Raw genomic sequence first — 16,187 nt, 5'->3', positions numbered from 1 at the left:
ATATGCACGTTTCACGATAAAGACACTGTTTACGAACGTGACTGGTTTCACGAAAGACTGTATTGTCAATTTTGGTAACCAACACGTGTAGGCTGATGCAGCTCGTGACGAGCTGATAAAGCAAGACATCAGCGCCGATTTTCAGTTAACGCATGAGCACGAATTATTGGCGGTAGACCTATAGGAGCTTATGTACTACCACACCGGTTGACTGATACTTTAGTCCTGTCAACCGACTTGCCTGCCCTGCTAGAGGAGGAAGTACCATTCCAACAACTCCTGCATGAGAATCACCACCCATTTTCACCACAGCCATTTAATGGACAATAGAGTGGTCGAAGAGGTCTAGAACTTTGGACAGTTCGTTTCCCAGATTTTTACCCCTTGGATTTTCTGTTGTAAGGCATCTGAATTCTTTGGTACGTGTTAGCCTTGTTAATGGTATGCGCCGTCATCAGTGTCTGCCAGGGAATCCGTGACCCACCTGGAGGTTTTCGCAGAGCGCGTGATTCCCTTAGACGTCTGAGACAAGTATGCATTGCTATAAGTGGACACCGTACTGAGCATCCCCTTTAGAGATGGTTCACAAATGCAGGTCCTATGTAATAAAAAGCAGATTCCAGTAGGATCTCTGATGTACCGCTGTAACAGAATCATGTCATCGTGTTTATCTAGTGATTTTTTTAGTGCACTCTGCAGATCGTTTGTAATAGCTAAGAGTTAATTACGGATATGAATAAGTCAATAAAATTCTTCTGTGTTTCAGGCCGCATTGTCAACTAGAAAATTCCGAAGTTCCGGCGACTGTTGCAAGACGCCTTCCTCAGGGTGTACTGCTAACCGCTGAGCGAGCACTTGTTTGGTTTATTATATAATATGGAGGAGTGCTGTCACTGCCTGACAGTCTACTATGAATATTGGTTAACGTATTGAATCATAAAGTTCTAGTAGAGAATACTGTTTTTATTAATAATCCCGTTAAAATGTGTTCACAGCAAATGAATACTGGCTTAAAAAGTTCATCACATCGTATAGACAGTTAAGTCGTTGTTTACATATGGAAAAGGACTGTTCCTGATGTACATAATTTTCTATCATTGAACAATAACACGTTTCACATGTCCGTATACCATTTTTTAATTTTTTTTATATGACCAGTAATTTAAAACTAGAAAGATATTACTTTTATTAATAATTTATGATTCAGAACTTCTTCCATTACGTATCTACATGTCAATAAATACAGAAATCAAATAAAATAAAAAAATTGAAATCGTGAGATTCAAACCAGCAACCTTATGGTTTCAACGCTTTTACGGTACACAATCACTGTTTTTACACAACACGCTGTTTATTAATACCAATATGTATAATAATCACGTTTGAAGTGACCTGCAGTTGATTAAAACATTTTAAGAAGAAGAATATTTTACAAAGATGAACTGTAAGACAATAACTCCATGCTTTTGGCCTTAGTTCTGTACCACTGCAATGCACTTTCCACGTGATCACCAAACATTTTACCTCAAAGTTATTTTTGGAAAATGTTGTTACTTTCCTTTTTACTTCTTGCTCCTAGACAACGTAGGATTTCGTGTAGTATACAGAGAGTTTGCAGCATTAGAAAATTTCACCAAAATGCAGGAAGATCTGCAGCGGATAGGCACTTGGTGCAGGGAGTGGGAACTGACCTTAACATAGAAAAATGTAATGTATTGCGAATACATAAAAAGTTGGATCCTTTATTGTATGATTATGATGTTGTTGTTGCTGTTGTTGTTGTCGTTGTCTTCAGTCCTGAGACTGGTTTGATGCAGCTCTCCACGCTATTCCATCCTGTGCAAGCCTCCCCATCCCCCAGCACCCACCGCAACCCACATCCTTCCGAACCTGCGCAGTGCATTCATCTCTTGGTCTCCCTCTGCGATTTTTACCCTCCACGCTGCCCTCTAATACTAAATTGGTGATCCCTTCATGCCTCAGAACATGTCCTACCAACCGATCCCTTCTTCTGGTCAAGTTGTGCCACAAACTTATCTTCTCCCCAATCCTATTCAATACTTCCTCGTTAGTTATGTGATCTACCCATCTAATCTTCAGCATTCTTCTGTAGCACCACATTTCGAAAGATTCTATTCTCTTCTTGTCTAAACTATTTATCGTCCATGTTTCACTTCCATACATGGCTACACTCCATACAAATACTTTCAGAAATGACTTCCTGACTCTTAAATCTATACTCGATGTTAACAAATTTCTCTTCTTCAGAAACGCTTTCGTTGCCATTGCCAGTCTACATTTTATATCCTCTCTACTTCGACCATCATCAGTTATTTTGCTCCCCAAATAGCAAAACTCCGTTACTACTTTAAGTGTCTCATTTCCTAATCTAATTCCCTCAGCATCACCCTACTTAATTAGACTACATTACATTATCCTAGTTTTGCTTTTGTTGATGTTCATCTTATATCCTCCTTTCAACACGCTATCCACTCCATTCAACTGCTCTTCCAACTCCTTTGCTGTCACTGACACAATTACAATGTCATCGGCGAACCTCAAAGTTTTTATTTCTTCTCCATGGATTTTAATACCTACTCCGAATTTTTCTTTTCTTTCCTTTACTGCTTGCTCAATATACAGATTGAATAACATCGGGGAGAGGCTACAACCCTGTCTTACTCGCTTCCCAACAACTGCTTCCCTTTCATGTCCCTCGACTCTTATAACTGCCATCTGGTTTCTGTACAAATTGTAAATAGCCTTTCGCCCCCTGTATTTTACCCCTGCCACCTTTAGAATTTGAAAGAGAGTATTCCAGTCAACATTGTCAAAAGCTTTCTCTAAATCTACAAATGCTATGAAAGTAGATTTGCCTTTCCTTAATCTATTTTCGAAGATAAGTCGTAGGGTCAGTATTAACTCACGTGTTCCAACAGTTCTGCGGAATCCAAACTGATTTTCGCCGAGGTCGGCTTCTACCAGTTTTTCCATTCGTCTGTAAAGAATTCGCGTTAGTATTTTCCAGCTGTGACTTATTAAACTGATAGTTCGGTAATTTTCACATCTGTCAACACCTGCTTTCTTTGGGATTGGAATTATTATATTCTTAAGTCTGAGGGTATTTCGCCTGTCTCATACATCTTGCTCACCAGATGGTAGAGTTTTGTCAGGACTGGCTCTCCCAAGGTCGTCAGTAGTTCCAATGGAATGTTGTCTACTCCCGGAGCCTTGTTTCGACTCACGTCTTTCAGTGCTCTGTCAAACTCTTCACGCAGTATCATATCTCCCATTTAATCTTCATCTACATCCTCTTCCACTTCCATAATATTGTCCTCAAGTACATTGCCCTTGTATAGACCCTCTATATACTCCTTCCACCTTTCTGCTTTCCCTTCTTTGCTTAGAACTGGGTTTCCATCTGAGCTCTTGATGTTCATACAAGTGGCTCTTTTTTCTCCAAAGGTCTCTTTAATTTTCCTGTACGCAGTATCTATCTTACCCCTAGTGAGATAAGCCTCTACATCCTTACATTTGTCCTCTAGCCATCCCTGCTTAGCCTTTTCGCACTTCCTGTCGATCTCATTTTTGAGACGTTTGTATTCCTTTTTGCCTGCTTCATTTACTGCGTTTTTATCTTTTCTCCTTTCATCAATTAAATTCAATATTTCTTCTGTTACCCAAGGATTTCTACTAGCCCTCGTCTTTTTACCTACTTGATCCTCTGCTGCCTTCACTACTTCATCCCTCAAAGCTACCCATTCTTCTCCTACTGTATTTCTTTCCCCCATTCCTGTCAATTGTTCCCTTATGCTCTCCCTGAAACTCTGTACAACCTCTGGTTCTTTCAGTTTATCCAGGTCCCATCTCCTTAAGTTCCCACCTTTTTACAGTTTCTTCAGTTTCACTATCTGCATAATTTCTTTTATTTCATCATACATTTCTTCAATTTCTTCGTCATCTGCAGAGCTAGTTGGCATATAAACTTGTACTACTGTAGTAGGTGTGGGCTTCGTATCTATGTTGGCCACAATAATGCGTTCACTATGCTGTTTGTAGTAGCTTACCCGCATTCCTATTTTCCTATTGATAATTAAACCTACTCCAGCATTACCCCTATTTGATTTTGTGTTTATAACCCTGTAGTCACCTGACCAGAAGTCTTGTTCCTCCTGCCACCGAACTTCACTAATTCCCACTATATCTAACTTTAACCTATCCATTCCCCTACCTGCCCGATTAAGTGATCTGACATTCCACGCTCCGATCCGTAGAACGCCAGTTTTCCTTCTCCTGATAACGACATCCTCTTGAGTAGTCCCCGCCCGGAGATCCGAATGGGGGACTATTTTACCTCCGGAATATTTTACCCAAGAGGACGCCATCATCATTTAATCACACAGTAAAGCTGCATGCTCTCGGGAAAAATTATGGCCGTAGTTTCCCCTTGCTTTCAGCCGTTCGCAGTACCAGCACAGCAAGGCCGTTTTGGTTATTGTTACAAGGCCAGATCAGTCAATCATCCAGACTGTTGCCCTCGCAACTACTGAAAAGGCTGCTTCCCCTCTTCAGAAACCACACCTTTGTCTGGCCTCTCAACAGATACTCCTCCGTTATGGTTGCACCTACGGTACGGCTATCTGTATCGCTGAGGCACGCAAGCCTCCCCACCAACGGCAAGGTCCATGGTTCATGGGGGCAGGTGTATGATTATATGATAGCGAAACAAACACTGGTAGCAGTTACTTCTGTAAAATATCTGGGAGTATGCGTACGGAACGATTTGAAGTGGAATGATCACATAAAAATTAATTGTTGGTAAGGCGGGTGCCAGGTTGAATGGTTCAAATGGCTCTGAGCACTATGGGACTCAACTGCTGAGGTCATTAGTCCCCTAGAACTTAGAACTAGTTAAACCTAACTAACCTAAGGACATCACAAACACCCATGCCCGAGGCAGGATTCGAACCTGCGACCGTAGCGGTCGTGCGGTTCCAGACTGCAGCGCCTTTAACCGCATGGCCACTTCGGCCGGCGGTGCCAGGTTGAGATTCATTGGGAGAGTCCTTAGAAAATGTTGACCATCAACAAAGGAGGTGGCTTACAAAACACTCGTTCGGCCTATACTTGAGTATTGCTCATCAGTGTCGCATCCATACCAGGTCGGGTTGACAGAGGAGACAGAGAAGATCCAAAGAAGAGCGGCGCGTTTCGTCACAGGGTTCTTTGGTAAGCGTGATAGCGTTACGGAGATGTTTAGCAAACTCAAGTGGCAGACTCTTAAAGAGAGGCGCTCTGCATCGCGGGGTAGCTTGTTGTCCAGGTTTCGAGAGGGTGTGTTTCTGGATGAGGTATCGAATATATTGCTTCCCCCTACTTATACCTCCCGAGGAGGTCACGAATGTAAAATCAGAGAGATTCGAGCGTGCACGGAGGCTTTCCGGCAGTCGTTCTTCCCGCGAACCATACGCGAGTGGAACAGGAAAGGGAGGTAATGACAGTGACACATAAAGTGCCCTCCGCCACACACCGTTGGGTGGCTTGCGGAGTATAAATGTAGATGTAGATGTAGATCTCACGTAATGGTCTTTTGTTTTGTTTCTCTCTGTAACATTAAAACAAGTTGTGCGTCCTTTAAACCATTTAGCTGGATTCCTTTCTCCGTTTGGAAACGATGTATCGCCTGGATTTAGGGAATCTGCCGTTTTTACGGCGTTTGACGAGATTCTGTCGATAAGGGCGATTTTTGTCTCACACAGTTGTGAATTTCCGGTGACTACGTGACTGAGAAGCCGCTCAACTTTTTCAGTACATAAAGAGAAAATAATCACATACCCACTATGAGAGAGAAAGACATGAATATAGAATAAATAATGAAAGACAATTCCTACCCTTAAGAGAAACGTATCACATATACAAAAGATGGGTGAAGATGAACTACTACGTAATGACTAATTGAATATGACTAACGAATCCTCGCTTGCACTGACTGATCATTTAATAGACAGAAAACCCAAATACATGATCACAAATCCCATTTATCTCCTAAGTATATAAATCAAAAATGGAAATAATAATAATAATAAAAGGAAAAGTAAATAAATAAAAAATAAAAAAGAGCTCACACACACACACACACACACACACACACACACACACAAAGAGAGAGAGAGAGAGAGAGAGAGAGAAGTTACATGAAACACATGTAGCCAGATAAAAAAATATTGAAATGTAAACTTGAGAAAGTTGGCAGCTGTTACAGAAACTTATGACACTCTAGACACTTCTGGCAGTTACAGTGCTGTAAAATTTCAAACAATGATTTAAATGAGAAAAAGATGTCCGGCTTACAAATAATGAATTAGACGCTGATCTGTAAGTACCTTACCATTTTATTATGAAAATTTCAACGAACTGTTTTAAATCTATAGCATGTATGTGCAAATGGCAACCCTTTATGCGCAAACTAAAAAAAAAGCAATGTAACAGTTTAGGACATCCACTGAAGAAGTCTTGTAAGTAAGGCGAAATGCATCTAGGTGCACTAGTTAAATAAAAATCTTTATGTACGGTATGGAAAAGGTTTTTCTTTTAAGCTACTGCAATTTATGTTAACAAGTTCTGGGTGTTTCATAGTTAACATTTCATCGAAGTCTTTAAATGTGATTTTTTAGATGTTCTTTTATTCTGAGAATTGCTTTAGAAAACTGACGTCCGAACATTGAGCTTCAAATACTACAAGTGTGAGGCCTATCTGAGATGCAGAGACTGTAAAGACGTCTTATTAGAAATTATTTATAGAGCCTGCACATCGATACCAGTGGCCTCCTGTATTCTGATTTCTGTTGCTGAAGTGGTCCACAGCCAGTGTTCCAGACGATAGATTTGCTACTTTTAAATCATGGAGAGCCTGGTTCGATTCCCAACTGGTCGGTGATTTCTTTTCTCTTTGGCACTGAATGCTTGCGTAGTCCTCGCCATTATATCTCACCATCATAATGTTCAACTCTCCGAAGGGGTGGCAAATAGATTGACTTGCACTAGGCAGTCGAATAACCCCAGATGTGGTCTCTAGGCCAATAATCCATGCTGATATTGTTAAAAATGAAAGTTACCCTTTCACAGATAAACCATTAAACCGATTTCGCTTAAATTTGTTACGGGGGTACCTTGAACTCTGACGAATAACACTGGCTACATAGAGATGATGAAGAAGAATTAAAAATTATAGCGCTAAGAGGGTGGACTAGAGAACAGAACCTCATTTTCTGACACCAGTGAATATAAACCCAGACAAAAATTATTAAAACTTTGAACATAGCTGCTAAGGTTCAGTGACCGTGTCACAATTATATTAGAACAAATAAGCCCTCGGTCACAAATATTAAGTCAAAATTGACCAGGTTTCGACGCTACTACGAGCGTCGTCTTCAGAATTGAACCAACTCTTCTAAAACATAGTAGCTATATAATACATTAATAAAATTAACGTTTGTACTGACTGGAAAGAGATGCAGTACTTACAAGCCACATTTTAATAAATCTAAGCCGGAAAGGCGACGTCATGAATAGTTGTAAATAAGATGGCGAGCCGCTAAGGGCTGCTCGTACTTGAGCGAAAAAGGGTTCCAACAAGACTGCATCTCTTTCCAGTCAGTACAAACTTAAATTTTATTAATGTATTATATAGCTAATATGTTTTAGAACAGTTAGTTTAATTCTCAAGACGACGCTCATAGTAGCGTCGAAACCTGGTCAATTTTTACTTAATATTTGTGACCGATCCGGCCGAAGTGGCCGTGCGGTTAAAGGCGCTGCAGTCTGGAACCGCAAGACCGCTACGGTCGCAGGTTCGAATCCTGCGTCGGGCATGGATGTTTGTGATGTCCTTAGGTTAGTTAGGTTTAAGTAGTTCTAAGTTCTAGGGGACTGATGACCTCAGCAGTTGAGTCCCATAGTGCTCAGAGCCATTTGAGGCATTTGTGACCGAGGGCTTATTTGTTCTAATGTAAAAGTTATTAAATCTTTTGCATAATGTACACACTGTATAACATATACGGTATTTCAATAGCACGATGTATAGAATTCCCCTCCACACATACCGCTCGACAGGGACGCAGCACGTGGCATCGCATATTGTGTAGGAGCAGTTAGGGGAGGCAAGAGTGGAAATCTAGGACACGAGCTATGCTTATCCACACAGGCAGACATGAAAGGGTAGCTGACGTTATTGCATGTACAACAGCTTACTTAGTCACTACTACTCAGTATAACAAAACTACTGATATGTGAGCAAAGCTGCTGACAACACACAGTAGTTCAGTAACGTGAAATCTCTTGCACTCTATATGTTTGAACGACAGAGACAAATTCGAGCTCTTTGCGAGATTATTTTTGTGTTATTTTTCACGTTGCTGATTAATTCAGACGGTGATGTTGTGCTACCAAACGTAGATGCTACCAGGTTTGTTAGTCACAAACATTCCTTGGCCAGTGTTCTCTTAGTAGAGGTATAGAATTCTAGATGCCTTCTCCGTGTGACACCAGCGGCCAAACGTTCTCTTTGCTGCTTTGAATCGATGTTTCCATCTGGCCAACAGTCCAGCGCCAACATACGGCCCTCTACCTGTCAGCGTCACTTCCTGTCTGCAGGACGGCGCAGGTAATCAGTGTTGAGTGAAATCGCTCCGCATCGGTCCGGTGCGAAGTGCCGCTCGCGCCTCTCGCTTTAATCTGACCGACTGCCCTTCCCCCACTTATCCCTTTAATCACAGCTGGCAGCAAGCAGCGAGCTAATCGGATAGCATTCCGGCGGACACCCCACACACGAGCTCCCGTACCTGTATCAAACAGCTGCTAGTAATCGAGTGCTATTCCCCAGCTGCAGAACTAGCGTCGATGCTGCGCTCTCCTAAGCGAGAGATCCGTACTGCATGAAACGGTGCAGCGCAGACTGCCTCCACCACTCAACTGACCGTTCGCTTACAACAGTGCTTCTAGAATACCTCTACAGTACCGGCAATCCGTTACACTAGGAAAGACCACTGTGTAATGTTATGTGAGAGTCATTGCCCCCATTTTTTAACTTTATTCTGAGAAGCTCAGTAATGTACCGTATGTAAATACCGTAAATGTAAATTTGATTTAACTCTTTAGCGCGCAATCCCCGCAGCGATAGTAGTTGTGAATCTTTCAGTATGGACTCTAAAATAAAAAAAGGCAATTGATTTATTAAAAAAAAAAAGAGAACTCTTAATCTGTATCTTGTGGAAAGAGGACGTGTTGCAAGGCTGTCGCTCAGAACGTATTGTTACATTTAACTAAAATTGAGAAAACCGATTAAAGTATATGTAAGAATTGCCAAACATTTATGTATACAAATTTTTGGAAGTGAAGAATAGAAATATGTTGTTTTTGGAAAAGGAGGTGAAATTCATTGTCGTCGCCGTCTATCAATCGACAGAATTGTAAGTGTACAAAGTTCACTAAAATACAGGAAAAGAAATGCATTCTCTGTAGTTTCCATTCAATAATAACAACCTCTCATAATTTATTAAGTACAGTATTTGGATTATGTTCTTGTAAAATTGCATGGTGCTGAACTCCACTGACCAATTCTGATGTAGCAGGACGTGTAGTCTGAAGGAAGTTTGTGTGCCAAGCAATCTCCTTTTCTCACGAAAAGCAGATTGTTGTTTGATCTTTTTTACTTACCCCAGTGGTCCCTTAGGTATGAAAAGCTACGAAAACTTGGGCTCAGAGCTATCCGCAATACGGTCACGTAACTAACAGAGTTGTATTTTAAACCTTAAAGATCAATGACTTCCTCCAAATTGTAATACGTCACCAACTGGTGCAGAAGCTGATCATTCAAGGAGCCAGCAACCAAAATACCGGTACCAGTTACGACTTAAAGTAAAAATCTCAATCAAAAATCAGTCTCTCTCTCTCTCTCTCTCTCTCTCTCTCTCTCTCTCTACAAGCACATATACAAATATTCATAAGATAAAAGTCATTTTATAACTGTAGCGTTCACATCCGTGGCTATACTACAGAAGCAATCCTCATTACTCAGAGATAAGTGTTACTGAACGATGCCCAATCCACTCCTCTGTCTATTAAGGTGGGTAGGACGTCAAACGGGTCGACTTGGAGCAGGAGAGGCACCACAGGACATTTTAATTTCCCCTGTCTACACTTTTTCAAATAAACTGATAAAACTTTGTTAGCATGACAAGGAAAGAGCCAGGATTCACACTCATAGCAGTGGGAGTTCAAAAAGTAACAAATTAAATGTTTTTCACTTGTGAAATTTCATCATTTTTTCACTTTTTACTGGCTACACTTGTTGGTATATGTATACTTTTCTTCACAAGTAAGAGAGATTCTTCAAAGAATTTTGCACAGCATACAAACCATGTTTACAAGTGTATGAAATTCTAGCATTTACTTAATTTATGAAAGAGTGAATGAACTGTTACATTCTAAACTTCATGTTTAGAAAAAACTTAAATTTTGTAGTTAATTATCTCAATTTTTACCACGGTTTTTAAGAGTTGGAAAATTCTAGAGATTTGCATTAATGGGTTTGTGTTTAAAAGCAGTGCAAAATTGATCGAAGAATCTCTTTCACTTATGAAGAAAAGTGTACCTATAGCAACAAATGCAGCCAATAGTAAGAGAAAGAATGATGAAATTTCACACGTTAAAATATTTTTTTGGTAATGCTTTTGTACTTCCATCGCTTTGAGTGTGAATCCTGACTTCTTTCTTGTCACGCTGACAAAGTTTATGAATTTGTTTGTAATAGGGTAGACAGTGGAAACTAAAATGTCCTGTGGTGCCTCTCCTGCTCCAAGTCGGCCCGTTTGTCGTCCTATCCCACCTACGCTAAATTATGATTACTGCCCATCCCGGAATTGGATGCTGCCCGGTGGCGTTCCGGGAATGTGACGCAGTAACGGAAGTATGTAAGTGGAGCAGACACGGACGGAGATCACTCTAGTGAACATAAGGACTGCGATTGGTGACATACATTGCGTTAAGTGTATTTGGCAAAGGGCAGATTTTTTTTTTTTTTTTTTTTTTTACGAAGAACCTGTAAACGAGTATCTCTAAAACGACGAAGCTGGTCGAATGTTCACATGCTACTGTCGTGAGGACTTACGGTAAAAGGCAGGAGGATAGTAGCACTACCCTATGCATAAATGTTTGGACGTCCACGACGTTTCACAGAGCATGTGGTTCGGAAGTTGGCTGCTCGGTAAAGTAGGATTAATGATGATCTGTGGTATCTCTGCCGAAAGAGCACAGTGCTGGTGCACACACAAGTGTTTCAGAGCACACCGTTCACCGTACACTGTTGAACATGGAGTTCCGCATCACACCACCACTACGTGTTCAGATGTTGCTTACGATTGTACTGGATACGGGACCATCGTGATTTGGCTGATCGTCTCCATAAACGGCGTCATCGAGGTGAACGACGGCTCGAAACATGCAGCGCGCTACGGACACAGGCTTTAAGAAACAGTATTATGCTATGAGAAACATTCCCCTGCGCTGGAATGTGACCTGTGGTAGTAATCGAAGACATGCTGACAGCTGCGTACCACCTCCATCCCTTCATGTTTGATGTCTTCCCCCACGACTATGTCATGTTCCGGAAGTATAACTGTCCGTGCTACAGAGGTTTGAAGAGCGTTATAGCGATCTCCCGCTAATGTCTAGGCAACCAAATTCTCCTGATGTAAATCTTATTGAACCCATCTGGGTCGCTATTGGGTGCTATCACCGCGTTCCGACATTTACGCCAATTAGGCGACCTGTGCGTAGACATCTAACGCCACATACCTCCACAAATCTCGTAACAAACTGTCGGATCCCTGATACGCAGAATCAGTGATGTATTTCCTTCCAAAGACGGATAGACATGCTATTAAGCACGTGTCATAAAGGTCTGGCCCATCAGTGTAAATCTCGAGCCGCTAGCAAAAAAATCAAGGAAGTGAGAAATCAAAGAAGAATGTAATTTAGATAAAGAAAGAAAAGGATATCGACGGTGAGGTTGCCTGAGACGGAATATATGTTAGGTTTGCGAAAGAATATTGTCCACCAGCTGTCCACAATTTACCTTAGGCGAATTAGGGAAACAGCATGAAACGCAAATCAGCATGGGAGGACGTGAATTACAATCGCCGTCTCCTTAATTAACTGCTGTGATACCTCGATCTACAAAAGAAATAATTACTCCCCAAAAAGCTTTGTAGTATATCCTGCAAGGTGTTTTTTCCACTGCTTCTCCTTTCCTGTGCAAGTCACGAAGAGTCCGCTAGAAGAATGATTGTGGCCAACCCTCCGTTCGCGAGACGCACGTACAAGGCAGCAGTGTGTTGCGAAACTTGGGTTGCCCTGGCTTAATATTCGAATAATCTATGGGAATGCTATCTGATAGCGTCTTTGACAGCTGGCGGTATCTTGACAGGTGCCTATTGTATAAGTTTCAAGGCACAAATGGAATGAGTGAGTACTGTGGAATGATATTTAAAAGCTCGAATGCGGGCCATGTAACGAAAGACAACACACATACACACCATGAATACTAGTGCCACCAAACTACCGAAGAGCCGTCCGTGGTGGCCGAGCGGTTCTAGGCGCTTCAGTCCGGAACCGCGCGACTGCTACAGTCGCAGGTTCGAATCCTGCCTCGGGCATGGGTGTGTGTGGTGTCCTTAGGTTAGGTAGGTTAAAGTAGTTCTAAGTTCTAGGGGACTGATGACCTCAGTTGTTAAGTTCCATAGTGCTCAGAGCCATCTGAACCATCTGAACTATCCAAGGTTACCAAAAAACACAGGGACGGAGTCAATGCAACCTGAACTAATTGTAATTAAAATTGACATTCGATACGTTTAGAGTTGTGGATGGTACATATTAATTACAGACGGGTGGCTTAGTATTGACATTGACTATGTCCCTCTGTAGTTTCACTAGGGACAGAGCAAGATTCCAGTTAGAATTCAAGCAAAGCCTCCATCTCTCTTCGGAGACTGACTTGCTTATTTTAATCAAGGTCTGCTTCCTTGGTAACATCACTCCAGAATCTCCGTGTTCCTATATTCGACAGGATGACCGTGGCATCCTAGTGTTTCACAATGATGGGTTTTCGCAGTTTTTATAAGCTTCTGGTGGCTGCAAAATTCGTTTCACGCCATGTTTTTGCAGAACATGACCAGTCCTGTTAGAATGATATCTGAGCAAGCGCAAAATTCTTTAGAGTTTGGTGACACCTAGTCATCTTAATTACTCAAACGCGTTTTGCTTGAATAAGTCGAAAACCGTGTCCGTCAGCGAAAACATATCCAAGTACAAAACTTAATTACATTAAATTTCCCACAAAACGGTCTTACTTTTTCTTTCTGGAAAAATAATTACTCCTGTTTTTCTCATAATTTTGAGCGTCTTTCACCAGTTTAGATTGCCGAATACAATCTAAAAATATAAATCCTATCAGCGCACCGAGTTTTCTTACATCTTCCTTCCATTACAAGAACAAGATCATAACTGCCACTCTGGTGCCTTTACCTTTCCGAAAACCAGATCATCGTGTATCGTATTATCAATTTTCTTTCCCCTTTGTTCCCATACGCGAAATGAATGGGATGAAATACTAGTATGTTGTATCATGCTAAGTACTTTTTTCGAAGCGCTTCACAGTGGAATATACAGGTACACTCTGCAACACAATTAAAGGATCCCTTTTTCTAAACCCCGTAATTGTCCCCCAATGTCACAGGTAAGATTAAAATTTGTCTCAAATGTGCCTACAACCATCCCCTACGGCGGTTTAAATGCAAGGCCCCTACGATGTCAACTTTGGTCTCGCCAGTGCTTCCAGTATCAAGATGTCAACGTATGCTAAATATACACCAGGACTGAGACGTACATGTGAGGTGTAAGATAGCTTAATGATGAGACACTGGCACCAAATTTCATCACCGTTCTGCCCGTCGCCATTGTCACACCCTCTCTCATCCACATTTAAACCCTTCTTTTTGCACTGGAGGTCAGAGGCGCAATGCCAAGTGTTGTATTCACTCGGATTTCGTATGGCTTGTCGAGGAAAATACTTCATACTCATCGCAGCTTAGAAACGACACAAAAAGATTTTAGGGGGCGACATAAAGGGCGTCCTTCAGGCGTTGAATTACACAAGTTTGACGGTTGAACGCGACAGTTCGCAGTGTGACGAGCAACAGGAAGCCGTTCTTGCCACTCTCCGACGCCGCCGATTCACTTCAGACTACGCAACGCGTCTCCAAAGACATCGTGCACCAGCAAAACCGCTGAATGTGATTGCACCCCTTCGGGATGCAGTGCGACCACAATTATTGCCCTGGTGTATGGGGTGGAGCTGCTAGAAACCGTCGAAACCTATTCGACGAAATCAGAACGTAAGCCGAAGTAGCAAAGGGTGCGTGCGCCTTTTCAGCCCTCGTGCTTCGCACCATCCTGTGACGCGCTGAGAGAGAGTTGCGACATTCACGCATGAATAAGCAAAACGAGAAAGGATCCTCCTGAGTTCCACTCAAGTTTGGGCAACACACTCGAAGCCACCCGCCTGTCTTTTTTGAGCATCTTAAAATTGTACCTGAAAAGAGTCAAGCTCTGAAAAATTCCTAGGCACCTGCAGACATGCAACTTCTTCGACGCCCCACTGGATCTGGAGGTCCTAAAAGCAGGTGCTAGAGCAGTACCGTAGACCATCTGCCTGCAACTCTCGTCAAGGGTGCTTTCTATACAGCGCTCAACAAAGACGAGAGGTTGGCACAGAAGATGTTGCCAAGATGGCTGGACTTACAGCGACCCTTTACCGTTTTATTTAGGCATGTTTCAATGTCACACCCTGCTGCGAGACACGTTGCTGGTTCAGAACATGTTTGGATTTCGTGAAATAGTTTTCAACGTTTTAGTAGTTCTACCCCGTACTGAAACTAAACTCCGTCCGAACAAGCCTTGTAAGGCCCAACGGTACCGACCGGCCGCCGTGTCATCCTCAACCCACTGGCGTCACTGGAGGCGGATGCGGAGGGGCATGTAGACAGCACACCGCTCTGCCGACCGTATGTCGGTTTACGAGACTGCAGCCGATACTTCTCAATCAAGTCGTTCCTCAGTTTGCCTCACAAGGGCTGACCGCAACCCGCTTGCCAACAGCGCTCGGCAGACCGGATGGTCGCCCATCCAAGTGCTGGCCCAGTCCGACAGCGCTTAACTTCGGTGGTCTGACGGGAACTGGGGTTACCACTGCGGTAAGGCCGTTGGCTCCACCCCGTACACCAGAGCAAAAATTGCAGTCGCACAGCACTGCAAAGGGGTACTATGTGCTCAATCGGGTTGCTGGAACACGATGTTCTTAGAGAAGGCTTGAATCGTCCGAGGCGTGTCAGCAGTGCCTTGTCAAGAGCATCGTCCTGCTGTTCATCACGTTGAGAACTGTCATTTCCGTCAGCGAAGTGTATGGAATTCAATGCCTAAGGAAAGGGGAGGTTTCATCAATGCCGTAATTCCTTTTCGAGTCGATTCTCAGAGACGGTTTGCCTCTAATGTTTTTCTTGGACACCTGTACGAGAAGAACGTGAATTCAACTCTGGACCTGGCGGTTCTGACCTCCATCGCAGAGGCGTCAAATAATTGGTGAAATGTGGGTAAGAGTGGTGCGACGGCCTTCCTATCGTCTGAACGCCCACGATGGTGGCGGTCGGAATGGTGGTGAAATGTGGCGTTCATGTGACATCTTTAACCTACCTTACACCACACATGAACTTACCAGCTCTGGCCTTTGGCCTCGCCGTTTGAAGCGTCGGCGAGCCTAGCATAAGGTATGTGGCTGGGCGCCACGCTTCTGCTCCTTTCCAGAGGAAGGCTGTAGCCACATCTGAGGTAAATATCCAACTCATGATTCGCGATGGGAGAAAGGAACGAGATCTCGAAAACGTGATACTCTAATTGTGTTGCATAGTGTAGATATAATGTGGAGAACAAAGGCCTCACACGTATGATATACACTGAAACAGCAGTGAAACTGGCATAGCCACGACTATACAAATACGGAGGTACGTAAACAGGCAGAATAGGGCACTACGATTCGTAACGCCTATACAAGTATTTTAAACATAGCTGAGCTACAG

General features: G+C 42.7%; 1 pseudogene; it reads right to left on the bottom strand.

Annotated features, from left to right (window-relative positions):
• Positions 1-15,204: 15,204 nt before the first annotated feature.
• Positions 15,205-15,322, bottom strand: LOC126204546 (5S ribosomal RNA; annotated as a pseudogene).
• Positions 15,323-16,187: the final 865 nt, after the last annotated feature.

The sequence above is a fragment of the Schistocerca nitens genome, chromosome 9, assembly GCF_023898315.1.
Source record: "Schistocerca nitens isolate TAMUIC-IGC-003100 chromosome 9, iqSchNite1.1, whole genome shotgun sequence".
Taxonomy (NCBI): domain Eukaryota; kingdom Metazoa; phylum Arthropoda; class Insecta; order Orthoptera; family Acrididae; genus Schistocerca; species Schistocerca nitens.
The sequence above is the reverse complement of the archived record's forward strand: the minus strand, read 5'-3'. Positions and strand labels throughout refer to the sequence as shown.